Source organism: Ambystoma mexicanum, chromosome 7q (assembly GCF_040938575.1).
Source record: "Ambystoma mexicanum isolate Mex_15411 chromosome 7q, UKY_AmexF1_1, whole genome shotgun sequence".
Lineage (NCBI taxonomy): Eukaryota > Metazoa > Chordata > Amphibia > Caudata > Ambystomatidae > Ambystoma > Ambystoma mexicanum.
The window spans coordinates 12,516,076-12,543,937 of NC_090941.1; the positions used below are offsets into that span (position 1 = coordinate 12,516,076).

The 27,862-nt window shown below is 40.0% G+C and overlaps 1 protein-coding gene across 8 annotated transcripts in view; it reads left to right on the plus strand.

Annotated features, from left to right (window-relative positions):
- The window catches only part of DMD (dystrophin), a 7,616,828-nt gene that overhangs the window by 505,214 nt on the left and 7,083,752 nt on the right, over positions 1-27,862 (plus strand). The window lies entirely within an intron of this gene.

Genomic DNA, 27,862 nt, shown 5'->3' on the forward strand with positions numbered 1-27,862 from the left:
TGGATTGCAGCAGGTCATGTACAGTGTTGCAGTTTCCTCACCAGTACAAAGACACCGCTGGCCTCGTGAACTTGGTATTGATTCAAATTAGCATTTCGCCTAAGCCGCTGTCATTCATCAAAGGATGCTGCTTCCCAACAGCCTTTCAGAAAAGGCAAACCCGTGTCCTCTAGCAGAATAGAATCAAGCTTCTATCCGTTAAAGCAGCATAATGGAGCATGGTTTCACATGTTTGGCCCAAAATGACCGGAATCGCTAGTCTTATTAGATTTTCTGGAGCCGTCTTGTGCCTATGAATAGGGTTGACTATCTTCCTCCTGTATGCACACATCTTGAGGATGGGGTTATTTGGCACACAGCCATGCTTTGTGCAGTCCTAGAATTAGTATTGATGCCAGGGGGTGCATCAATATATGTCCTCTTAAACAGATACAGACATACACGGAAAACACCCTGGGATATATAAATGTACGACCACATGCATTTACTTAGAAGGTGATCCTGGAAATGGTACTGCACAGAGGGGCTATTTCACATATTTAGTTTTCTAGCCCAAGTCTCGTCAGGCATACTGACATTTCTAGGCGACGTGGCAGTTACATGTGTCTACATCTTTTGAGCACTGGTGAAGAAAACCATGCCACAGATTATCTTTCGAGGGTCGATAGGCATGGATTACAGTTCGTTTCATCCTAGCACCATTAGCCCATTCATTACACACACAATACCAGCACAGCCTAAACAAACATAAAACCGAGGTTTACAAGAAAGAAAATAGATCTGCATTTTGAAATCTAAATTTAATGATATGTATGTGGTTGTGGGGATTGATATTTTGGAAACACAAAGACGCTTCCTAAAGCATTTTACCGAATGTGTATTTGACTCACCTGTTTTTGTAACCTATACACATAGGCAGAGCACTAGATCAACACAGAATGTGGGAATAATGGAAGCTTCCATTATGTGGTGTATTGCTGAATATACCTAGAATATACCTAGAACGGGTTGGCTCCGAATTTGGACTATGCAATCACTGTTCCCTCAAACTCTAGGCTGGATGCTGGATCGCTAGCTTGCATTTCTGGAACACAGATGTGTACATTTGCACATTTAGGTTGAGAATTATGTATGGACTGTAGATTTCAGAATCAGTTGAAAACCACATTAGTTTTACTACATTATTGCAAGGCACGTGTAGCATTGTCTGTGCATGTTTGTTACGTCTTTTCATTGGATGACAGTCAAATGGAGGTTCATGTGAATGAACAATGTTTAGACTTGACCTATTCAATTAGGCATTTTTTTCAGCCTCAAGGTGATTTGATTATATTTTCTTTCCATTATTTAATCCCAAAATGAATACCAGTGATTTCATAATGTACGGAAAAAGAATGTGAATAATGTTCACTAAGTGAAGTGTTACAAGAGGAATACAATCTCTATATGGATGCTGAAATAGGTATTTATAAGTAAAATATCCTGTAGGAAAAAAAAACCTTATTAGAAGTGGGACATGAGGGTTGAACTACAAGACTAAGGGCATGATTCACAAAGATTAGCAGTGTGCCAGTTCAGAAAATGCCCATAAGCACCTCCTCCTTCACTAAGCAATAAACTAGATCACACCTTGTGAAATTTGACCTCAATAATTTACACTGGTATATGCTCAAGACATCTTCAGATATGCTCCACGTTGATCCCAAATGTTTCCACTTTTCATGTCCGAGTAGGTAGAACAGGCCTTGTTTTTCCTTTCCATTCTGGGTTGTCATCCTGATTTTAAACTAGGGGAAGCAAAACTTCAAGCCTCAGCATGCGAAGAATAAAACCAGGGCTGGATATCCCACTCACATTGCATGAGGAAACCTGAGAGCTGTGTGTGGGTTTTACATTTCTAATCTCTACATTGGTGGTAACGTTGGATGCTCTGAGAGCACTGTCAGCAGCTACCCTGGTCATTGACACTTTGGTAGGATTCTTTTTTGGGGAGGCAGTGGAGCTAAATTAGCATATATCTGTTAGCTCTTAACATAAACACAAAGAAGTTAGATTCTTTTTCAAACATAAAAGGTTGAGATTTATTAAATTTTCAAGAGTAAAAAGCGAAATATGCCATCCTTGGCACAGAAAAACATTTTTACACAAGGTTATGCAATGGTTGTGCATATAGGTGGGTTAGTACATCAACTGCTAGTGTTGCGGCAGTACGTAAAACTTGTCAACACACACAGAGTTCAGGTGTTTCTAGTTCGGTGAGTAGATGGAACGGCCAGCGGTTGAGAATGTGGAAACTGCTGGCCCATATCAAACCACGCTAGCCATGACGCTCCAACTACCCTAGGTAGGTTCCTTTTCCGCAGTGTCTCTCTCCGAACACCCTTTGTTTTTAAACCTTCCCCTATAACACTCCATCCTTTGTCTTACCAATTTCAGGTGCCTGGCACTTAACAAACACCTCTGTGCTCAAAAGCTCCCAAAGTTCGGAAGAAAGTCCGGTGCATCCACCAGCAGGTTCCACATTCTCAACCGCTGGCCGCTCCATCTACTCACCGAACTAGAAACACCTGAACTCTGTGTGTGTCGACAAGTTTTACGTACTGCCGCAACACTAGCAGTATATGTAATTACAGTCACTATTGATGTACTAACCCACCTATATGCACAACCATTGCATAACCTTGTGTAAAAAATGTTTTTCTGTGCCAAGGATGGCATATTTCACTTTTTTACTCTTAAAAATGTTTTTTAATCTTGAAAATTTAATAAATCTCAACCTTTTATGTTTGAAAAAGAATCTAACTTCTTTGTGTTTATGTTAAGAGCTAACAGATATGTGCTAATTTAGCTCCACTGCCTCCCCAAAAAAAGAATCCTACCAAAGCATCAATGACCAGGGTAGCTGCTGACTCCACTCTTTTCTCAAAACTTTCGCCTTACCCTCTGGAGTCAAGCCCTCTTTATAAAAAAAGAGGGTTCCTTGCCTTACCTTATACACTACTCTGAGAGCACACCAAAATATCTACTACAGGGGAAGGGACAAAGGCCACAGTCAATCAAAATAATGGGGGTTCCATAGGGTACCGGCACCAACCAACCCTACTAAAAAAATCACTCTTCACCATACACCTCTACAACTCTGAACTAAACACAATGATACCTCTATAGGACAACAAACTACACACATTTCACTACACCACAATAACGAACCAAAGCACACATAGCCTCGCACAACAGCACATGACAACTACCAACCAAAAAAGACACCTACACTCAGTGAATGGTGTAAACTGATCTGAAGCTGCCAACAGCACATCACAGCTCTCTGGCTCATTTCTCCCGCTCTGTCCTACTAACTTACACCCCCTTACCCTCTTGCTTTACAGATCTGCCAGAGCGCCAAGGAACCATGCAAGTGGTGACAGTGTGCGTTATAAGAACCTGTAACATAACATAACTCTTCAACCTTACCCGCTCCACCTCTCCAGCACGTCATCAGTTGTCCTAGTTATCTATGAGATAGAGGGCAAAGTATGAACTCATTGACTTCAAAATTATACACAGACTTAGTCACATCATACTTATCAGCCCATCCGACTCCCATCTTTCCCCCTTGCTCACTATGATTATCCTAGGATCACTTCCTTGCCACCTCTCGTGACCCTTGCACTCCCTGTTGTTTCTGCCCTCTTCCTCTCCTCACTCTGTCACACTGGGATTCTCCTCACCCTCCCAACACAACTCCCACTCTATCTCTATTTAAATCCAACTTCCTGACTCTCTTCCTTCCTGAAGAATCACTTGCATAGCATTCTACGGTACCACAACTCCCTGTTCTCACCTCGGCCTGTCTATGACAACCTCATGGCAATTATACCTCACTCTTTAACCCTAAAACATAGTACTTCCTCCACTATCCCGATCCGTAATAAGGCTCTACTGTCCTTGTCCCTGGTACATATATCTACCTCCCCCTTGGTCTTAAATACACATCCTCCCATCCATTGTTAAGGACACTGGTTCTCAGTGTTGTAAATCAATGTTAAAACGTGTTATAAGCAATTTTGTGCCAACAATGCATCATTTTTCACGTAATATTCATTAAATAAATACATTTAACACAATTTAACAAACTGGACTAATTCAGGTAAAAGCAGTTGATATGTATATATATATATATATATATAACATAACACATACTTAGTCTTAAGAACGTTAATTCAGCTCCCATGCTAATCCAGGGCTTTGAACACAAATTAACTGATGTGATTAGACAGAAACAAACCTCAAATATTGCCAATGCAGACCTTTTTGTACTGGCTATTAGTAACCGCACATGATTGCTGTAGCCTACAGAATTATACATGCATAACTGTGGAAAACGGGGCTATATCCCATGAAAGAGTTTAGGGTATCAAATCATGTTAGTTTATTTTGATGAAAATAACATTGCACAGCGGTTTGCAATTATAAATATATGTGTGCTATAAAAAGGAAGCAAAAAGAGGTTTCAGAATTTAAAGATAAGACATCAACTATTATAGGGAGAGACAGTTATAAACTACATCATTATAGTTGTCTAGTCCTTTAAAATTTGGTGTATGCATTAATAGAGGAAGAGCAGTGAAGACAGATACAATTAAGTCAGTGCACTGTGTTTGAAATCCATTTCTAAACGAATATTGACGATCCTTCAAACAAAAGAACATCTATTCTGTTCGTTGCCATGTTTACAAACAACCACATTTTTTCCCACAATGCTCCACATTCTTTCAACATAACCGAGATATGAAAGAAAACATATCTAATCACAGTGATATGCATTAGTGGTTTGGTCTGCTATGAAATCTCTCTCACTACTAGAACCAGATGAAACGGTTCTGTGAGCTTTAAGACATGTATTGCATGGATGGTAATAGTCGTTGGGAACAATAACTAGAGATTTGTGTTTTCATAATTGTGAGCCTTTGCTTCATGCAGCTTTACTAAAGGGAATTGGGGCCATGAAGTAGACACATAAAGCTATCAATAATACCTCAGGCGAAGCTGGACTGTGACAGAGGCCAACTATCAGCTGACTTAATTAAGAGGGTTAGAGCAACGTATTTTTCTTAGAGTTCTTAAGATATTCTTAAATGGAAGGTTGTTCGATAACTGACACAAACAGGGCTTGCCGTAAATCCATAAACCTGCACCATAGGTTGTCAACACAAAGGGTCCTGCAGTGCAGGTATCTAGCAAGGGATATTATCCACCTTTGAGAGCAAAACTAAAGGTGACATCAATCGATGGTGACCTCGATGCCCTCTTTTTTGATGAGCCTTTCTCCATTATGGATTTAAATCAAGGTAAGTCCCTGGGTTTACAAATGTGCTAACATACTCCATCATCAGTCCCTCAACCGTAATCGAAAAGGGAAACTAATGAATTTTCAGGAATATTTACAGAAAGTGACCATTCTCACAAAACATGTTTGCAATATCTCACCAAACATATAGACCAAGCAGGGTGTGTTAGAAAATTACTGCCATCCATGTTTAATAGTACAGACATTTGAAAGACCCCCCCCACCCCCCACGTTCATGGAGTGGCTCATCTAAGGCTGAGGTTAGACTGCTGGTGTGTAGATAAAAGAGCAGGTGGGCTAGCACACAATCTTGTTTGACCCTATAGTTCGTCATCAACAGCCTGGTATGTGTGAATCTCTTGTGGTGTGCCTTATCTCTACAGAAATCTAAAGGGATGCAGTCTAGTAATGGACTTATACACGTAGCCTACACATTCAAGCTAGAGTGACCTTTGGAGAGATAAAATGGGCAACACGTGGCCAATATCATTTTTGTCATCTAGACCTTTCTCGGAGAAATAAACTGAATGCTACATGATGTCCTAAATGGGATTTAGTTGGGGGTCTCGGGACATCATTTACCAGTGCATGCTTTAATATGTAAAAATAATTGCCCAACATTACTGTAGATTTGAATTCCTCCATGGTCTGGGTTGACAATGTCCAAGTAGAATGTTTCTATGTTTCCTTTGTAGTAAAGCCTGTTTATAGTGGGTTCTCTTTGCTCTCTGTGTCGAATGATCCGAGTTTGGTTCTCAAAACACCCAGATTAGATCTTTCGGTGTGCTGTATAAGATATCAAATCCGCTCTTCTGCCCAATTTTATTGCAATACACTTTATCAGCAGTTCACCAATATGCTTGGTTATCTGGATAAAGTCCTCAACAACCGTCCTTGGAAAGTTTTCTGGGGGCAGATATAATTTAAATATTCTACCTATAATATTTTGTAACATGTTTTTGTACTCTCTCTGGGTCAACACCCTCCCAGCGTAGAGGCCTCATGATAGATATAGGCTCCATGTTGACCAGCTGAGGAGAAGGCCACTACCATCCTTACTTTGTCAATAGACTGCGTGGTAGTGGGGCACAAGGAGTCATGTCCAACATTGGCCCTTCTGCTGATCAAGAAGTCACTGACAAAATCAAAGTGTGCTGAAAATCTGGCAAAATAACTATAATGCTCTTTTGATTTCCTGCATTAAATATAAGTGCAGGCGGAGTGTCAAATTTTGTGTGGCAATTAACCATTTGTATATCGCATATTGCTAGTAAATGTTATGATTTTTGAAATGACATAGTTGATTTAGAAAATCATTAAATACATTAATAACATTGTCAAGTCTTGCCTACATCTTTTCCAAATTAAAAATACCTTTCTCTAACTCTTGTAGTTTGTCTGATCTATATTGGAGTTAGATTGATTTACTGAGTGTTAGAGGTCATCTTGCCAGTCGCTCTTTCTTCTCTCTGGATTGTAAGTGCCGCTGAACTAGGATTTTGAAATACTCAAGGTGCTACTCCAAACAGGTAAAGTCTCTGTAGTTCTCTTGACCTTGACAGTGTCACTGGACCTTTCGTGTAATGGAACCTGTGATGAATCCTAGGGATCCCACATTGAAACCCTGCCTAGGATCTCCTTCCAGATGGCCAGGGAAAGGCAGACACTGCCTGATCCTGACCTTGGAGATGGCGTACTGCAGGAGGATCACCTGGGAGGATTCAGGGCCCAGGGTGGTGAGGACATTTTATTTGTCCTTTGAAAGGACAAACCTTTCAAGGTTACCAAAACAGGTAATGGCTTATTGTCATTATAATGTCCTTGAACCACATATAAGATATGTGGCTGTGAGCACAAGTACCATAAAACCCACACAACCAATACCCACAGAAAGACCCTTCAAGGTATTTCAGGTTAAACACCCTCCTTACTCCCAAAGGTATAATGGAAACAAATCCACAAATATCACCTTAAGTAAATTGTCTTCCTCTCTAAGAACACATGCTAATGGTTCATCTTCAAATGACTTTAAGGGAAGTAACTCTACCCATAAAATGAAGAAGTTACTTAAAAGAATCAATGTTGTTATTGGGGACTACAAGTCCCATAGTTTGATAAATGCTGGGATGAAGGCTGACGAGGCATATTGTAGCAGTAGTCCAGCAATTAAGCCTAACAGTCCACACCTGAAGGAACCTGAGAGGCATAAAAGGCCACCTCAGGTGCAGGCAATTAGAATGAGCTGGAACAGGGACTGGAGTGCATGCTGTAGTCACATATGCGGAAAGAAGAAGATAACGTTTTGGCAAAGAACCAAAGGAACGCCAGAACGCTGATGCAGCAGATTTCAGCTGCTTGGTCTGTGAGGGTCCTGTTCCCCCACACTCTGCATTTCGTAGGCTGTACAGCAGAAGATGTGCAGGAAGGATGCCTTTCCCCATGTGGGCATAATTGTGGAGATTGCCATGCCAGATGTGTGTCGTAGACCAAGGGGAGGAGTTGTCGTAAAGCCATGGGTCTCAGAAGGGCTCTATGTCATTTCATCGCCAGGCATTTCAAAGGTGTTTGACAGTTCATCCATTTTTTTGGGGGGGTCCTCCTGCCAATCCCCCCTCCTGCACCTATGTTTACCTATACCCAACCCCCCCAACCACTTATCAGCCCTTTGCCACTCGCCCTAAAAAAATTCGATGAACTGTTAAACACGTTTAAATTGCAGGATTTGTAATGCCTGATGATGAAAGAACGTCGTACCCTCAGAAGCAAGAGGGACTCTTTAATCGAGTGTCCAGACTGGAGACACCTTCAGCAAGGAAGGGTGTGGGTCACTGTAAAGCCAGAAGCAATAGAGTGGTAGAAGTGTGCAAACCGCAGAACAAAGATCACAGACGCCGTTGAGTAAAACCTGGTGTTCTGATTCCTTCCGCAAGGACTACCAGCAAGAGTATCCAGCTTAATGTTCACTTACGTCTAAGCAGAAGTGAGTTGAAGCTGATTGTTGAACCTTTAACAATGGAAAAGTAGCACTAGCGTTGGATCAGTTATACCTATTTTCACTTGCGTGAAGAGCAAATGCTGCAGGAAACCATTGTCAAACACTTTAAACATTGTAAACCTTATCAAGAAGTGGTTGGTGTGCCTAATTTAAAATTTCGATTTGCATCTTTACTTAAGTGGACTAATTGTCTATAAAAGAAGTAACGTGTTTTGAACATTGTATCTACAGTTGAAGCTCGAGCAAGCATTACCAAAACCAAAAGTATTCCCCTATTAAGATTAAAAGCCGCCTAAGTCCAGAAATACATCTAAACAATAGTGTGAGCCTAATAGACGTTCAACCTTGCCTAAAATACAAGTTTGCAAGCATTACCTGAAGCTACAGTGGCATCAGGCTTCTGGGTAGTTAATTTGACTAACAGTTGGCAGAGAGAGAAAGGCAAAGTTGGGGAAGGGAAACTTGCTGCTCATATCTATTAGACTTATAAGACTGTAAGCAACAGAGAGAAGTGGGTCATGAAGGCAAACATATGTTGTTGTGGCTGACAGACAAGAGAGGGAAAGAGGGGTACCCCTTTTGAATATAGATATTCAGGGGAAGAGTGCCTTACCTATTTAAAGGTGTTGAAGTGCCTTACAATCATTTTAGTCAGAACAAAATCCTGCTTTGAATCACAAAGCACTGAAGCTGTGGTGGTATATCTGGCTGTCAGTAGATGTAATGCTTCAGTAGCTCAAGCAAAGTGGAGTATTATGAGGCAAAGGAGAATATCCTCATGGTTAACTTTGTAGAAGTGAAGTTGTTGAAGTAGAATCAGCAGCACCGTGAAGTCATCCTGACAAAGATACCTACTGTGAATCCTAACATTGTAACTGGTGACATAATAACTGTTAAACAAGAACTGTGCTTCACTAACAGTTATCAAAGTTGCATTTCTTTTGAACTGTGACAAGCCTTCTTGGATTACTGAAAGTGGTGGCAAAGCATCATGGCTGGGATCAACATTATTGCTATTTTGAGGAAGTGTAAAGTCCTTATTTCAACAAGTAGAAAAGATCTGCTGTGTTGGAACTTTGGTTAACAAACTTTGCCATGACATTAAACTATCAAGAAATGATCTGAGACTTATTTTACCTACATGAATTTCCTTGTTTATTCTTGTTGAACATTGGAGCTGAATTTACATTGAATCCTCGGGAAGGGAACTCACTGGGGTTGTTGAGAGGCTATCAAGAAAATGTGAATATTATTGTTCATGCTATTTGAATTGCCATATAGATGTTTCTTTGTATAGTTGATGTTTAAGTGTGAGGGCTGAGGACCAGACATCCTGTGTTAGAGTTTTTCCCATTATTTTTGTTAGGCAGGGAAATCATCAGAGAGTAGGGATAGTGAGGCGTTTAATATCATTTATACTTTGATAAAATGGCAAGTTGTTAACAATCATCAAAAAGTTGTCCGGTTCGCAATGCTGACCCCTCAGAAACCTCACCTCACCTCACCTTTTAATATGAAATTCTTCTAGGGCTCTCTGGTCTTTGTCAGTGCCTCTACACTAGCCTCTACACTAATATTCTAGATTGTTGGAGCTACAGTTTCCAGATTTATCTTTGTCACCAACTCTCAGCTAGTCTGTTGGCATGCTGGAGAAACCTGTTCTATATTTCTCTTTTGGTTCTCTTGGCTTTTTTGGCACCACAACAGGGGCATTAGAACCACAGTGCAATATGTCCTTGGTTCATTTGGACAATCATCTCCAGTGTGTTAGGATTGTACAGTGTTACTACTACTCCTCAAACAATGCATCTTTTGTTCTAGCTTCTCCTTTAGTCTGCTCCAACTTTGCCCTTTTCAAATCCTTTATCTCCCTTGGTCACACAACCTTCATTTACTGATTAGACTCCCCTTCAATTTTCTGGCTCTCTGTATCTGCTATTTTCTCTGTCTGAATTGATCCAGTAGTCATTTCTTACCTCCGTCCCCGACCCACAATGACCTCTGCTTCCCTTCCCATTTTCATGGGCTTGGGCTATCCCTCAATCCCTACCATTTTAGTCACCATCTCTTGCATTATTCATGGTAGGGTTTTCTCACTGTGGTCTAGTTTATGAAAATGCAGATTTGTTTCTACTTCTTTGATGTCTATCACTGAGTTTGCTTGCTGTCTGAGGGGCCTCAAAGGGATGCTCTCCATCAGCAGTTAGTGCGTTGCTCTGTCATCATCAATGGAATTTAGGTCATCCTCAGTCCAGTCCCTCAAATGCACTCAATGCCCTCTACCAATGGCATAGCCCTATGGTCTGTACCTCCGTCCTCCTATCTATAGCCTCACACTCAATTTTCTATTACCAACATAGTCAACTGCTGTACGCACAGGGGTATGTGACCCCAAACATTAAAGAAACAATTGCATTCTCCCATATTCCTACCAGTCAGTGGGGCAAATTCATCACAAACTATAATAATTCATATCTGGCCTTATTTATCTGAACATAAGGTTAAACATTGGCTGCTTTTTCCTTGTTTTTCTCTGTAAGTTAAGAGTTCAGCGAGCTTTCTGGCAGTTTTGCCATACAAGCCTCCCCAGGTGATGAGGGTGATTTTTATTGTAGATTTTCTTTCTAGAAGTGATCATAATATTGCTAAGGGAGATGCAATTTCTAAAATGTAATAATTCCAGCTTTGGTAGCTTGACAGCAAGACAACCAATAAGATTGACAGGATGATGGTCAGGCTGGGGTTGGTAGAATTTGGTGTCATGCGAGTGCTTAGCATGAAGAGTAGCATACATTTAAAAAACAATGAGGACCTTAGAAGCAAATGCAGCATTGAGGGGTGACAAGTATTTAACAATCTGTCAACACACTACAATGTCCTGTAACAAGATCTGAACTTGTTGCCAGTTATATGTCTTTCAGAAATGCTCTTTAATGCTCCAGCCTACTACTGAAACTACATCATGTATGAGTGTGAGGATAAGGATAGGGTGCCCCCAAGCCACATATTTTCTATAAACCTATCAATGCCAAAGTACTGAAAAATGAACAATATATGGTTGGATGAGAGAGTCCATGGCACAGTGCTCATAGGCTCAATGCATCCATCAGAAATCCTCCAGTGGCCTTCTGGCAGTGCATTAGAGGAGACAACAAACTATGGGCTACTCATTCTGCAAGTTCTCTCCCCACCATTCTCACTCTGTGACCCTTCTGAAGTCCAGCACACCTCTGACCATGTTGCCTTAAGTCCTGCTTAATTACTGGTTGTTCTCCCAAAGACACCTGTGGTGTTTGGGAGGAGTGAGAAAACGGAAAAAGAAAGGCAAGAGTTTTTTTTTAAAGATTTAACCTATTGCCTTTTATTCCTAGACTCAACCCATATCATTGATCTGGTTATTGAGCAAGAGTCAGTGGGTTGCCTGTATGGTAGATTAGGCACAGGAGATGGACAACAGGACATCATTAAAACTAGTTATCTTTATTAAAGTAAAGAAAATGCCTCACCTATTGTTTTGATGAGTCGTCCCTCTTACAGTAAACAACACATGTTGCTTATGCAGATGTCTTATAAAAAAACAAAACTGGTCTTCTGACCTGGCCTGTGCTATGTTACTAAATGGCCCTACCACTAATAAACCAAAAAACGTAACCTAGAGAAGTGTTCTTCACTGTGTAGTATTTTTATCCACGCCACTGCGCCACACTGCACCCCTTTGCCAATGGGGAAAGGAAATTGCCAAGAATGGAGGCAACTTCAAGACAATTGAAGATGTGGCAGGAGTTCGTACTACAGAAGGAACCAAAGATACACTAAAACATTGATTGTGGAAAAACTATTAATGTTGCAAGCTTAAAATTGTATGTACGCGATCCACTGATCAGCGCCCAGAATTCTACCAAATTAGAAATGATTGATCCAAAGTGTTATGGGTAAAATTGATAAAATCCATAGAATGACCAATACAGCTCTCACAAAGATGAAAATTGAATGTAAATGTAGACTATCAAATATGAAAATATGTGTCTAATTTTATGAGGGTACATAATGGTAGAAATGTACATGTGTGCAAAAGTATGTTTTGGGTAAAAATCCAGGTTGGAGTTCCTAAATCCTGTCATAAGATGACAGCTCTGTTTAGGCTGCCAACCAAAACAAAGTGCACGCCTGTAGCCACTCACAGACATGGGGGTGTGTTTTGAATTTCTGCCCACGCCTTAAAATTTGTAATGGATACATATAGGAAGCGCATTACAGATAAGGAGACTGTACCCAGAACCCATTGCTTCCAGAACCCCTCCAGATGTCCATGCAGCAGCTTATTGCAGAACTTTTCAAACTATAGCTGACTCCAGAAATCTTTGAAAGATCCAGATTTCTTTGCAGAATCCAGATTCTTGCATTGCCAAATTATTGCTATCCTGACCCCATTGCAAAAATCCCAAACTTGAAGGTACTTAATTTTAATTCAGCTTGGTTGGCTACCATTAGGCTTGCCCGCTGAAAACTTGCATCCGGCTATCTACGGTGTACAGTAACCAGAAGGGGCCCTTCCAAATCCATTCTGAGGTGCAGTACAAACTTGACCTGAACCGTGCCACTGATCCAAATCCCGCCAGAGGTGCCTGTTTGCCGGTAGACCTGCCCAATCCAATGACCAGAACTGACGGTCCAATTTAACTACAAAGGACTGTAAGTATGAATAGGAAGAACAGTGACCCATAATATATCTGCATTGTATGATCCCAATCTCAAACCCATGCCATCTTTAATTCAGAACCATAGTATTGCTTGAACTATCCTTGCAATGACTTTTCTCACATCTGTGTTACTAAACCATAACTCCTTATTGATTTGATTAAGAAAAGTAATTCCCAAACCAAACGGAAACTAGAGTATCACGCATGAAGAGTTAAGATCAGCCACGAATAACTGATTCCTGTGTGGCATTCTCTTTTTCGTAGTCCTTAATATAGTATAAGAAAACCTATCTGTCATTTTTAAACCCGAATTTCTGTTTTCCATTTTCGCGCCTATTTTGCAAAAATGCCTCTCACGAAAACCTCTATAACTCCTTCAGTTTTAAAGATAGAAACGAAATTTCACCTCTCACTGATACCTAACATCCTCAGCTACATCCTCAACTGCATTGTGGAACAGTGTATTTGACCTATTTTACGCCAATATTGCATAATTAAAAGTTTGCCGCGTATTTGCAAAGTTCAAAAATAAATGTACACGTTACTTTGTACCATTTGAAAGTGCTTTTTCCATCCCATTCTGATCTGAAGTGTGTATTTTTGTTGACATTATCGCTGATATATGTTAGGCCCTGATTAGTGTTGCTTTCTGTCGAACTTGTCGCTATTTGAGCATTTTGCACCTTTTGCAGTATTTCACAAAGCCATTTTTTCACCTGTCATTTCAAAGTGTTATTTGCCAAATAAGGTTTTCTCTCTTGTTTGGGAGGCAGGATTGCCTATAACTCTAGACATTGTATTTCATTCCTAAAAACCTGCTGACTACTCACATTGGTGTAGGATTGCTCATTTGTATTTAAAGAAAACATTGCAGGGGGAACATTAACCTAAACGCTATCTCTGTGCAAAACAAAATGTTCTTTTTCCCTGTGTTTTCTATTTTGCCTCCTTATGAGTGAATTCAATTGCTTGGCTTATTTCTGAATTGTATTTTCACCCTCTGGGTGATTGCTGCCCCATATATATATATAGTAAACGTATGTGTGATTTGAATAAATACATAATTAACTAAATATTTACCCTTACAAACTAGCCTGATTCCTGGTTCAGTGTGACTGGAGGTGGGGGGGGGGATCTCAGGGGAAGGGTGTGATATGAGTGGTATATCTTTCAGAATATTGAACTTATAGATAAAAATAAATAAGGGTTTCATTTGTGCACAACATTCTGGGCGAGACTTGGGTGTGTGCCGGATTGAAATCACTTACATCACTCTGCTTCTTCTGTCTGTGCTGGTTGGTGTATGACACCCTCCTCAAGATGTCTATTGAAAGTTTTCTCAAAAGTTCTCGGGCTTTTGGCTGCTCTTTTAGTCACACATAACAAGTTCTTTAGTTTCAAATATGAAATAAGTTAGGTAAATTTATTTGTGTCTCTGTCAAGTATGGATTAACCTCAACAGTTCAAAAACACCTTCCTTAAGTCAGCTATTTGGAGTTGTAAGCTTTTTACCAGTCCAAACAATGTCTCTTCTCCACTGCTCCAGAGTGCCGCGGATTCCTGAAAGGCAAAGATTTTTGTGTTCTCATATGGACAGACAGACTTTAGTTGAGGGTCTGTTTTCCTCCTTTCGTTTGCAGCCCTGCTTGGGTACTTGGCTTTCAGCTGTCTTCCTCAGTCGTTCAGAACCCTCCCTGGATTTTCTGTTTCATCCTTCTTTCTAATACCCCCTCCTAGGTTGTACAGGGCATTTTTTTCCACTTTGTTAGGCAATCTCTTTAGGTTTGTCTCGTTCTTTAACGCCTCATAGGGTATTACAATCTTGCTTGTCATCTTTTGGCCTGTCGTCTCTCTGGTACCCCTGCAGGGCCTTTCATTACTCTCCTCAACTTTATTGGTATTGCTCCATTTTGGAACACCCACATAGCTGTGTCTCTGCAATGTTCTCTGAGGAAGGCGGCTGATTGGATCACGTCAGAACTACTTGTCTTTGGTGTGTAGTTTGTAGCTGTTCCTTCTCCAGTTGAGCATCAGGCGTTTGCCTGCATTCGAGGGCCACAGCCATTCAGTCACCCTACATGAAGACCTCAGGGTTGGGACTTGAAGCCCTCCTGATCTCAGCAGTGTTTTGCAGGCTCTCTCTACCCCCCCACCACATTTAAGTTGTGGTCCCTCATTCAGAATCTACAGGCTCTGTACTGCAGCATAGGTTCTGGCTGAGTGCAGCATTGCTCAAGCTGGCCCTCTGCCAGCCGCAGTCTAGCTCTCCATCATTTCCTGCTTCCAGGAAAAGGTCAGGAGAAACAGCACACGATTGGTCTTGTGGGTCAGGCCTCCAGGAGGGGTCAAAAGCACAACCAAGCACATTTAAGGCTCCTACTTTCTTATTGTTATTGTTAATGCCTATGTAAGCTGAAGACACTTGGAACTTTGGTACTAAGGGATATGATGTAGATGTTTGTACTGGGGAGCCCTCGTCCCCTAAGGGGCAGCAATCACTCAAGTGAGATCCTGCTTGCTGAGTCCCCTGGGGACTGTTTTGAGTAGCAGGCTCATCTTCATAGCCTCAAAGGGGATGGCTCCCCCTTGGGGAAAGGACACCTTCCTTGGATTCATCACAGCTGCTCAGTTGAGGTTTACGGCTCTCTTGTGGTGGATTTACTGTAGCACTGTGCCATGAGAGCATTACAGCTGAACTCTGACTCAGCACAGGGTTGAATGTGATGGAGAACAGGAGCAGGAGGCGAACAAACATGTCCATTGAAGAAGACATCTGTGCAACAATTGATGTCAGTTCCTATGATGATAGCCCAAAGCCAACACTCAGGAGTTCTAATTCGTAAGAGCCAAGCCTGCGTTGTTTCTGATGCCACTCAGAAAATGCTCTGGTGCCATTGTCCATTCATAATGTTATATCTATGGCCCTATTCATTGTAAATGTTCACCCTCTGTGCTGTCAACAAGGACCATAAGGACAGAGGAATGGCTGAAGGGAACTGAAGCCAACAGAGATAAGTTAAAATCCTGCCTTGCACAACCATACAAATACGTGGCCTGCTGCTACTCCACCAAGCTATCAACATCCCTATCCTCCTCCAAGTAGCTGTCACACCTGCCCAATCATTTGGGCTGCCCTACAACTGCCACAACGCAGCTCTGTGCTTACCATTTGATCTTTTGATGTAAAACTGCTGCAGAGCCGGGCACAGGCTTTTATTACATCTCGCGCTGCCTCATCTGCATAACACGCTCCCTCTAAGTCCTCCCCCCGAAGTCTGAAGAGATGCAGGAGGGCAGACAACTGTTTTATTGCTCTTCCGTGATAGCAAATACGTTTATTATGATTTCCGTATTCCACTGGCATGAAGTCACTGCTGGACACATATTCACCGTTTTTCTATTCCAATTGCTCTAAAAGTGATACAAAACAAATGAATCTTATGCTGCGAAACTTTGAGTTTAGTAAGAGTAAGTGACAAATGTGCACGTGTGAAATATTGTGTCTAACAATGCGTCTAAATGTCACAGGAAATTAATGTACAACTCATATGAGCACAACTGTTTTATCTAACTTTTATTAGCATCATACACTTAATATAACTGATAATAGCTTACAGCATGACAAACGGTCATAATACGACTCTCTACATTGTAGTTTAACGTGGGTCTTTTAGCACAAGTGTAACTAGCATGAAATTGGTGCTCAACCACTTAGCATGAAAGTTTAAGATGACTTATAAGCAAAGCTTCCGAGAGGGTCCACAGATTCATCAGATGCAACTCAGCTGACCGTTAGTTCTACCAAATGAAGAGCTCTTTCTCATCATTAGCAAATGCCCTCGCTGCATTCCACACGAAGAAACGAAAAGTAGCAAAGTAACCTGACCGGGCCCAAACCGAGCATTGCACCCTGGAGTAGAAACCAATGACCTGTCTATTCGGTAAATGCAAATGTGCACGGTTGCACCACAATGCAGAGGCGAATTTGGGCCTGGAATAGCGTGCCCCCCTCATCCCCATTGGTGCTTAGAACATTGCATCCTTGCACCAGAGTACTAGTATCTAAAGGCCCCTCCCAGGGGAATTTACTGACTAGTAATGGCACCATAACCTAGCATATGACCAAGCAAAGTAGCATGTATTGCTTAATTAGACTTTGAGAGATAACCCTAATTGATCCATTATAGGAATTAAGGCATTGTCAAACATATCAATCAAAAAATGGTTAAAAAAAACGACCCGTACTCTGATGTATGAGAACGCCTAATATCGACAGACATGAATGACACCGCAGCTGACACACCTGAATGAGAAGGATCATTTGTAAACATTATATATAGAACCTTTTCTCCCGTATAATATGAATAACATGTATGTTATAATCTAATGTATGCATAGCTGTCTGTTACATGAATACATTTGAACAGATTGCATACGTTCTGGACTCTCCTCTGTAAAATAGTAGATCACTTGTTTACCCTGGGACGAAGGGACCGGCAAATCACTCACATTTACTGCAATTCAAAATGACATAATTGACTGCGGGCATTAATGCATGTTCTCTTTGCAGGGCCATGTCTTCCATCTGCTAATCCAGCTGCATTATTCATGCCCAGAACTCCAGCAACTTCCGAGATTCTTTTTTAAACTTTCTAGTAATGGCCAAAGAAGGATGACGAGGCACATTTAGCTGAGTCTCCAATTACCACGTTTTTGTGATTGAATTTGCCAGCATGGTATTGCCACCCATTTGTAGCTAAATTCAAGTCTTCTTTGACAAATACAGACACATCAGCTAGTTCGATTTCTACAGCAATTGCAGTTGGTGATATTCAGAACATGAATGTAAGGGATTAACACTTGAATTATGCTAGATATCTTTTTTTTTAATTATTTTAAACAATCCGTACACGTTCGTTGCACTGAAGTTCATCCAGTGACAATGACCTCCTAATGTCACTAATGGAATTGTTGTTGGCATGTCTCTAGTTTTTTTACATTTATGACAAAACATTTGCATTACATATGCAAACCCAACTAGTTAGCCATACCATCTGCATTGATACCTTTAGTAGAGGCAATTACAGCCATGACTCAACACCTGTGACATGTATTGGTGTCATCACTCAATAGAATGTGTCGAACCCTGTTAAAAACCATATCCATTGCAGATTATATGCAACTGAATATGTGTTTAGGATTACGATTGCACCTGTAGCAGGTTCGTCATATTTTGGCTTTTCCCTAATATTTTCATCAAGACTAATGCATTAAAAGGAAAGCATAATTTCACTGAAAGGATAGAATGCACAGGTCTAAAAGATGCAATGAGACCTTGCCAAAGACTACACTTCTATTTAAAACACAACAGTGGATAGATAGTCCTGTATATCCAATTAAGTATTCTAAGGCAAATCGGACCCAACAAAATGTTGAAGGCAGTGCAAACATTTGTCTTCTGACAACTCTGAGCCACATTTCCCTTGCAAACTAATGCCCTGTACTTAGTCACACATTATTGCCCTCTGGGGAGAGTCTTGTTTAAATTCGGATCAGCTAGCATCCATGTAATCAGAGACAAGAACTCAAGCATGTTCACCTCCTCCCCGAACGCTCCGAACTCAGGTTATCTACCATTGTTAACAGATCAGACAGGGAGTTTCTCTTTTGGCCATTTGAGTGAATCCACAGTTCTGTCAACAGTTAAAATCCATACGCCATAATGAGGATGTAAGCTGGTGCTTTTCATCCATTACTGCTCAATACACAACAAATACTGCCCAAAGCAACTTTTAGAAATTGTTATCTATGGGAGGGATAATTTCTCAAATGTTTAAAAACTACCTGACTCGCCCATATTAACGTGAATATCACTCTGATACTCGACCACATCCACAGCTAGTTAATACCGGATCCATGTCAATAAAGATCATACCCACAACATGGCACGGAAAAAAATCACCCATTCAGTATGGGATGATCTTAAGATATTGATATTGATATTTTATTTGTATTGTGCTTGTACACAAGTGTTTCAGAGCGCCAACAGTGGCTTTCCATAGTTGCCCATGTTCATAATTAATATGTGTAGATCAACAATGTTGATCAAGCCTGCCCATTTCAAACCCTGAAGTCCATTGTCATCCTTCAAGAGCTTTCAATTGAAAGGTTTCTCTTGTTTCTCTCTTGACACAAATAGAGCACAGAGCTGAAAAAAACACATCCTCTTCCACTTTGACAGCCACCAGGACAGATAGGCTCCCTATCCTTCAACTTGCACATGTGGCTAATAGTTTATCTCCTGTAATATGATCCCTTGAATTGTCACTCCTGTACCACTGACACTATTTTCTTTAAGTTCTAAATAGAATGAAGAGCAGGCCCTGCCATAATGCTCCAGACCTCAATAGTTCTAATCAAAATGCTTGCTCTAGTGACTAAATATCTCCTGGACAGAATGGGCATCAATATAAAGCTTTACATCTGTGCGTTCTAGGAGTGGAGTGTGATGTCACTCTTGAAACACAAATAGGAACAGAGGTCAGTACATCATTTTGTAGCAAAGTCTGTTGAAATATATTCTAATCCTTTCCACCAAAATACGGTCCACGTATCCCTACTCTATGTAAACAGCATACATTAAAAAGGAGTGCATACCTGGAAGGCTTTACATAACAAGAAACAATGTTGTACAAATAATGTAGAATCCAATCACTCTGTCGCTACCAGCTGTATTTCTATGCTGACCAGCTTTTGACTCATCCGCCTACAGGATACTCCTCATTCCTTTCACCTTATGCTCTCCTGAACATTTAAAGTGTCACACACCCTTAGTAGGGAAGAAAATAGTAAATGCACGAATTCGATTGCATCCTGGACTTTGAGTAATGTGAATAACTATGTACACATAATGTGTACACATATATAGATGGAAAAAATGATATTGCTCCCCACTAAATTACACAAGCATATTCCCCATAATGTTCCTTATAGTTCTGTACTCAATAATGACATTTTGTTTGTTACTTCTCTTTTTTACCTATCTGAGGTTGAACTACAGAAAGTTCATCTCTATTCCCTTATTTCAGTTCATATAATCATTACAGTACCCAATGCAGTTTATTCGTAATGTGAAAAATCATCTTCAGAGTGCCAAATGCAAGCTAGGTTTTCTGATAAAAGTAAAAGAAAATGTTTGTAACCCCGAATTACCTAATTTTACCCAAAAAAATCGGTCGAATGGTACATTTGACTGATTTTGCCCAGTCCAATTCGATTTGATTTATAAAAATAACAAACATGGATTTTTCAGCTTTAGGGTTGCAGGGATGTCCCCCACTTCCTCAACACAGGAGGTGAGGGACCAAAAAAAAGTTAAAGAAAAAAGGGACCCTTCAGCGTTGTATCCAACCTTCATTAGAGGGACGGATCTGATGCTGCAGGGGAGCAGGAGAAGCAGCAGTGAACAAACAAGTAAGTAGGGCAGGGGGTTGGTTTAAGGCAACATTTGTTTGGTTAAAGTAAAAAGTGGTTTGCGTTGAAATTGACTATGATCAATTCCACCTCAAATTATTTTACTTCGGTCAAACAATCCAAATCCTTGTAACTCACCTACTTTTTGTACCTTCCTTGTAGGCTTCGGTTTGCTCTATCTATAGTTAATACGTTCATCAATTCCAATAAGTTGCAATTTCTAAACTATGCAATGTTTTCGACTACCAACAGAACACCTTCACAGACCCTACAATATGATTCACTGACCCTACTATATGACTGTGAGCATTCAAATATCTGAGACTGGCATGCAAACATCTTTGTGGAAACCATGCTTGGATACGGTCAAGAAAAGATCTACCTTTACCAACACATCTCGCCTAGTGCTCATTAGATGGCAAACTGTGGGTCATCTTGAGAAATGAATGCAACAGCTCAAGGAGTAGGTGCTTCTCTGAGATGTGTCCAATCCCGTCTAGCAATGTAAACTGACAGTTCAGTCCTCCATTGCACTCATAGCATTTCATAGCAGAACTGAAAACAATCCTGTTATTTTTCACAACTTGTACCAGAAACAACTTTTTTCACTAGTGGCTAAACTGCATTTTATGATGTTTACCTACATGTTGATTGAACACAAACAATGTGGTTGGTGTTTCCCTATGGTGATATTTTCAGTAGTATTGTTCTTCTTTGCATACAGAATTGACATAACAATGTGCATCGCTGCAATTCCAGTCTTGATTTTGGCTCTGATGTCAATCGTCAACTTGATATGCCGCCTTTTCATATTATGGTATGTGCTCCACAAATCTACATAAATCTACATAAACACACATTTAAGAGCAGTACATGAAAGCATATGTCAGTATGACAGAGGGAGAGCAATAGAAAAGGGAGATGTCACACCACAGCTGTAATGGAGGAAGAGGGTTAGAAAGGGAGCATGCATGGGAGGGGAGATGAGAAATGAAAGAGCAAAAGAGCAAAAATAAAACATGAAAGGGATTTTAAAACCAAAATGAGACAAATTAACTGAAGTGAAAAATGTTGAAAAGATGACTGGCTATCATTGCCCATGGTGTATGTTTTCTCCAACCATGAAGAAGAAAGTGTGATATTATACTGCACTGAAACACTGAAATGAAGAGCAATACCCAGGATTAATAAATAATAACACCATTGTCTGCAAATAACAGAGATACAAATGTCAGCAGACCTAAGAGACCTGTGTCCGTTTCTACACATTGTGCCAGGAAAGCGATCAAGCAAAGAAAACAGCCCAGCCTGTATTACAGAGATGTTCATATTAAAACTATAAAAGCAAGCAAAATACCTTTTAATTTCACAAAGTGTTACTATGTGTTTACAAATGAAGCATCACATAGTGAAAGACACTGCTGTCATGTGTCAGTGCATTTCATTTAGAGCATATGAAATAATGTCAAACATAAAAGTTATTCATCTATAGATGTCCATAAATTACATGTTAGATTGTTAGACATTGCTATTTAAATCTTTATGGACAGATTGGTGTTATAATGTGGATTTGACAAATCTGGGTTTATTGACTCTTCTTTGAGCCTGACAACAAGCTAACATTCTATTCAACCCAGGATATACATAGCTGATGGGTTTAGGTCCGAAACCACAGGTGATTGCACATTCTCCATCAAAGGAGCTCTTTTGGGCCAGAACTACAAAGGAATCCCAAACTCGAGGCCTCTGGTTAACAGGCTGCCTCCACCCATATGGGCTCATCTCAAGAGAAATATTCTTGAACTATACATTTAAATACTTTTCAGTAGGGCCTCAACCAAAGTTACAATCTAAACTGACAACATGACATTAAGCTTTGTTTTCTAGATCCAGTGCTTCAAACACAGCAAATTGGACTCATTGTCACCTTTGACACAGAATTACACATTACATTCCACCAGATATCCAGCTAATGAAAAAACAAACAAGAAGGCTCTGCCAGCTGCACCTTTCAATCATTAACTGAAGGCAAGCCCAGACATGAGTTTACACATTCACAATTCAAGACAAGAAACTCAGCTTGTTAAATGCATTAAAAATGCAAACATAAGTGTTGTCATCATGCCACAATGATATTTCGTAGAGTAAAAGCAAAACATATTTTGATATCAAAAATCTACCACACAATGGATTACACATATATTGGAATGTACCAATAATTAATGGCCATTTAGTTTAGTAACACCCTCACATTTTATCTCACAAACTCATGTCACATGTCCCTGAATTTGCGACAGATGCAAATCTATAAATCAATATTTTGTTGATGGGAGGAATTTCTTTTGAGCGAGATGTGTAACAATATATTCGGAGACCATGCTAACATATGGAGTACCCCCACCCCCAACTAAGATGGCCCACAATACACAATTTATTCTTGGTTCAACTAGCCCTATCCGTGACTCATATAGAGCCATGTAGATCCCTCCCCCTGTGCCAACTATGAGTCATGAACCAGGCTTTAAAGTTATTTATTAATAATTATCTTTAATGGACATCCAAAACACCTTCTCTCTGGCACAAAACAAAGCATCAATGCAAAATACACTTTTTCCTTTTTGCAATAAACAGGTACATATTACATGATAGGATTTAGATTTAAAACCACTGCACAGTTTTGGTTTTCACAAAAGTACAAATTACACATGCAACTATTTGTATGTGTCAATTCCCTGCACACTTGAAAATGCTAGCAGTTTTGAAATCACAGAGACTTTTGAAAATACTTTGATCAATAGAACCTTTCTTTCTTCATGCCAAAAGCAATACAAAATCGTTTTGCTATCATGGTTACTTACCATGGGTTTCACTTTGCAAAGCACTTATCTCCCGAGCACCATAACCCCTGCATCAGTTATATGCAGCACCCCTATGTTTAAAGGCCAGGTTTAGGGAGTGGGGACAGTTTAGGAATTTGGTTTTGGGCGAAGGAAGCCCCTTGGTTTAAATGCAAGTTCTAAGGAGTGGTGAAAATTAGGAATTTCGTTTTGGGACAAAAACACCCCTTTATTTTCAAGAGGAGTGGGGCCAGTTGGGAATTTAATTTTGTGGCCAGGGCAACCCTGTTCATTAGAACATTCTTGGGTTAGCATGAAAAATAAATGTACCCAAATTACTTTGTGACTCTAACTTAACTTCCAACTAGGAAAGAGGGTGGAGGTTTCAAGCTCCTTTTGAGCTCCCTCCCTATGTCAATCTATTTGGTAGTTAATGAAATCAATATTCAATCAAATATGCTAATGGTCTACACAATGTGCCCCCAGCCCACTATTAAGGGAACATATTAAGGCAGGCAGAACCCGGACACATTGGTTATCATTTAGTTAAATCTACCTACATTGGGAACCTCTCTTTGTGGGAACTCAGGAACTAAGACAGGGTATCTCTTTGGGACAGCAGAGAGTCTAGTCAAACACAGTCAGAGATAGTCACCAGCATTCATACCACATTTCGGTCTCCTTAATTAGCTTTTAGGCTTTCCCAGTTTTTGTCTCCCAAGTAAGGTTAAGTATCCATCAATTTAAAGGCCTCTCTACCCAGGTAAGCTTAGGCAGCTGTATTATGATTCACCTAGATGAATTTTAGGCAAATCTCCTTCAATATGTTACGATGGTCTCCCTCCAAGATTATTCGTTTAGGCAAGTTCTCTCCTAGACAGTTTTTAGGCAGGGTTGTCCCTTCTCCATAGAGCAAGGGCCTTTTTAATGTACCTGCCCCCATTAGTAAAATTAGAATGTGTCAGTTTATTGGAGGATTATTCTCTCTTCCTCCTCCCAAGATCCAACCCCTCCCTGCCAATAGGCCCTTGGAGTTCTATGATGAAATTGATGTGAAAAGGTACTTACCTTCTGTCATTTACATTGTAAATGACAGAAGGTAAGCTTTTTCACTCAAAGGTCAGCTTTTTCACTCCAAACATCCTTGTATGCCAACAATTAGCTATCTACCAATACATGCCATAAACATATATAATAATGGTCCCTAACCATGCCAGATGTGTCAAACTTATTTTTGCTTTGGCGGAGTATTGCATGTGCAAGCTATGGTTTTTCACACTTTATGCACAAATTAACATAGTTGGGAATGTGACATTTTCTACCAAGATATTTGATTTAATAAGCCATCAGCTCCCAAACATTCAGATTCAGGGCATTTTCAGGGAAGCTAGGAACACAGTTTCAGTTGTAAGAGAAATTCCCCAAATCGAATTTGTCAAATCACCACCACTGCCTTGTAATCAGCTTTCAAAGTATCACGGTTCCACAGTTATTAGGTACAATTACATTTCTAATTTAAGTCTATGGCACATAAATAACACTGATAAGTTGCAGTTTAATTTCTTCAATGTAAGTTGCAGGTAGACCACGTCTTCTGTTAGCCCTTTGATCTTTGAGCGCCAATTGGGCTGAAGAGATTCTTATCCTTCAGCATATGGCTCACCTCTGCACTTTAAATATCCTCAGGCCAGGCTGCCATTTGTCAATTTGTCAATTGTCAATTGTCCATTCTGAGTCTACTGCATTCTAGATTTATAGTTTGTATTTCTTTTAAGATCTGCACCCCTTCCGTGCTTGTCTTTTTGTTGATCTGGCGTCCATACATTCCTGTTATGCAAGTGCCAAATTCTTCAGCCATAGCTTCAAAGAGATCTAACTTCCAGATAAAGAGCCAAGCAGATCTGGCAATAGGGGGTGCCACATTGAGGATTCTGCCCGGCAAACCGCAGAGCTGTCTTTCTTGGGCTCATAAGAGATTTACATGTTGCGTCTTAAAAAAAAAATAGCCTTTTCAATTATTGCATTCATTTTCCCTGTGCAGTCTTTATTCCTTTTAATAACTTCAATCTTTCTGTTATGGCAATTCAATGCCCTTCTGAATCAGTGGATTTCTCATGTCACACAACATTGTTTTAATGGGGCAATTGAACATGAAACCCTTCCGTTCATTTAGTCATTCGGCCAATCACAAAGTGAATTTTAATTTAACATTTCAGTTTCTGTGTTGAAAATGGGCCTTAGTCACACAACTAAAAAAAAAAAAAATGAACATTGCTTTTGAATTTCGCATGCAGGAACCAGTTTTCAGGCTGCCCAGAATTTTGATGTCGGGCAGTTTCAATGACAAATTCTGCTTTTTGTCAATGTGCCTGTTCCATGCCCACATATTTCGTGTGTCCACTGCAGAAATGCCTGCATTTAGTTTTACTATGCACCTTTCGCAGTATTGAAGTTTTAAGACGGGCTTTTCATTCGCCAATGTGCCTTAGCATAATAACAATGTATTCCAACTTAGAGACCTAACCTGGCCTTTCAATTATGACATTCTGTGGCTGTTACTAAACCCCACAGATGAGATAATGTGTCTTTATGAGTCCACAATTGTTCATAACACAAACTGTCAAATGTAAAACAATTCTGACCTATTAAAAGAAGAGGAGTATTCTCTGGGAGTCTCAGCCTGCAAACAAGTCAAGGAAAGACATGACCAATATAAATTTTGATAGCAACATTAGACAAATAAAAACAATGACACATACAGAGGTGTGATAGCACTGGTAATTGAAAAAGCTGCTTAAAGGCAAACCTCTGTCCAACTGGATTAGTGCTGAGCTTATATAATATCAATGTGGAGACTGTGCCTTGTTCAGGGTGAAGGCTGGAGCCGATTTTACATCTGAGGTAGACCTGATTTCCCAAAGGTGGGGGAAACAGACCCGTGGTGCATAGCTGACTGGGGAGAATTACATGGAAGCTGATGATCAATGCTGGCTCTGTGGCTCAAAAGAATTGAGAGTAAGTGTAAACATCCCCCAATTAAACTGGATATAAGTCTCTTAGAATAATTTCCCTGCAAAGTCACTAGAGTGGGAGGCACTTGGCAGGATGGCACTAGTTGAAACTGATCCCCAATCATAATGTTTCACGTTTTAGTGGGAAATACACTTTGCTTTCTCACTATATTTATAGCTGAGAGTGTTTACAGTTAATCAAGAACACATTATACACATTCTGCAGTGTGTACTGTATAGAACAGATAGCATTTCCCAGCACAGAGACCACAGCATTGAGAAAAGCAAATTCCGCTTGTTTTCACAAACACTGCATTTGTGGAAAGTTGTAGCACTTTCTTATTTCCATGAATGGTTTATAAATTGTGACCTGTAAAAGCAATAGATATTTAATAATAGACATTTTGGGGATGAAAGAGATGGAGCATAGCTGGGCCACTTCTGTTTCCAACGAATAGATGCAATTTCAAATGAACAGTTACATTTCACCAATGATGTTTTGTTGAAGCAAGAGGAACTGCAATTACATACACCTAAATCACTCTACGGAATTGGGGATATAGTTGAAATTTCATAAAATCAGGATCTTGGTTGGTTACATAGGGAGGAAAAATCAATTTTCCCTCTGTTGTAAACTGATAGCACAGCTTCCCCAAACACTGGTCTGTAGATTGTGACACTACTGACTTTGCCTTATTGTTCTTTTATATGCATATGCTGTGAACCCACAGTACCCCATCCTCAGTGGGGGTTGAGGTTAATTAAACATGGTTATATTGATGTTCATGAAACTTTTTTCTGATACCAATACTTTTTTTGTTGATTTTGCAGAAAATAAAGTATATCTTAAAGTTGGTCATTTATAAAAGAATGTTCGATGCATATGCTGTGCAGACTATTTAAGTACACAGGCCAGTAAGCTTTTTGCCAGAAAAATTGAAATGCATTGTGTTATTTAGAAGTCTATGTTCATACACATTAAGCAATATGATCCTTGGATTTATGGAATGACTGCATGTGTGTGTGTTTCGACTTGGTGAGAACCTCAGAATCAAGCAAACGTCAAAACATGTTTTTTTCTAACCTAGCTATAGACATTTATGTTCATCCCTGTGGTCACTTCTGCAGCATCATTTTAGGGGACCACCTTTGAATTGATGTTTACATTAATACAATGACATATTGATTCCTAATACAGTCTGTTGCTTTTCACAGAGTTTAAGGGTTGGATTGTAGATGTGCACATTAAATCTGAGGCTGCCACTTTGTGAAGAACAATTAAAACATACCATGATATTGTACCAGGAGTGGGAAAGAGAGAAAGGAACAATGAAAAAGGAGAGTGCTAGGAATACAATGATAGAAAGAAAGGGAATACAGTGAGGAAAAGTGTGGAAGGGAGGCAGTGTGTGGAAAGATATGTACAAAAAGGCAGATCAACAGATATGTAGACAGTTGAATAGATGAGTAGACAGTTGAACAGATGAGTAGGCATGTAA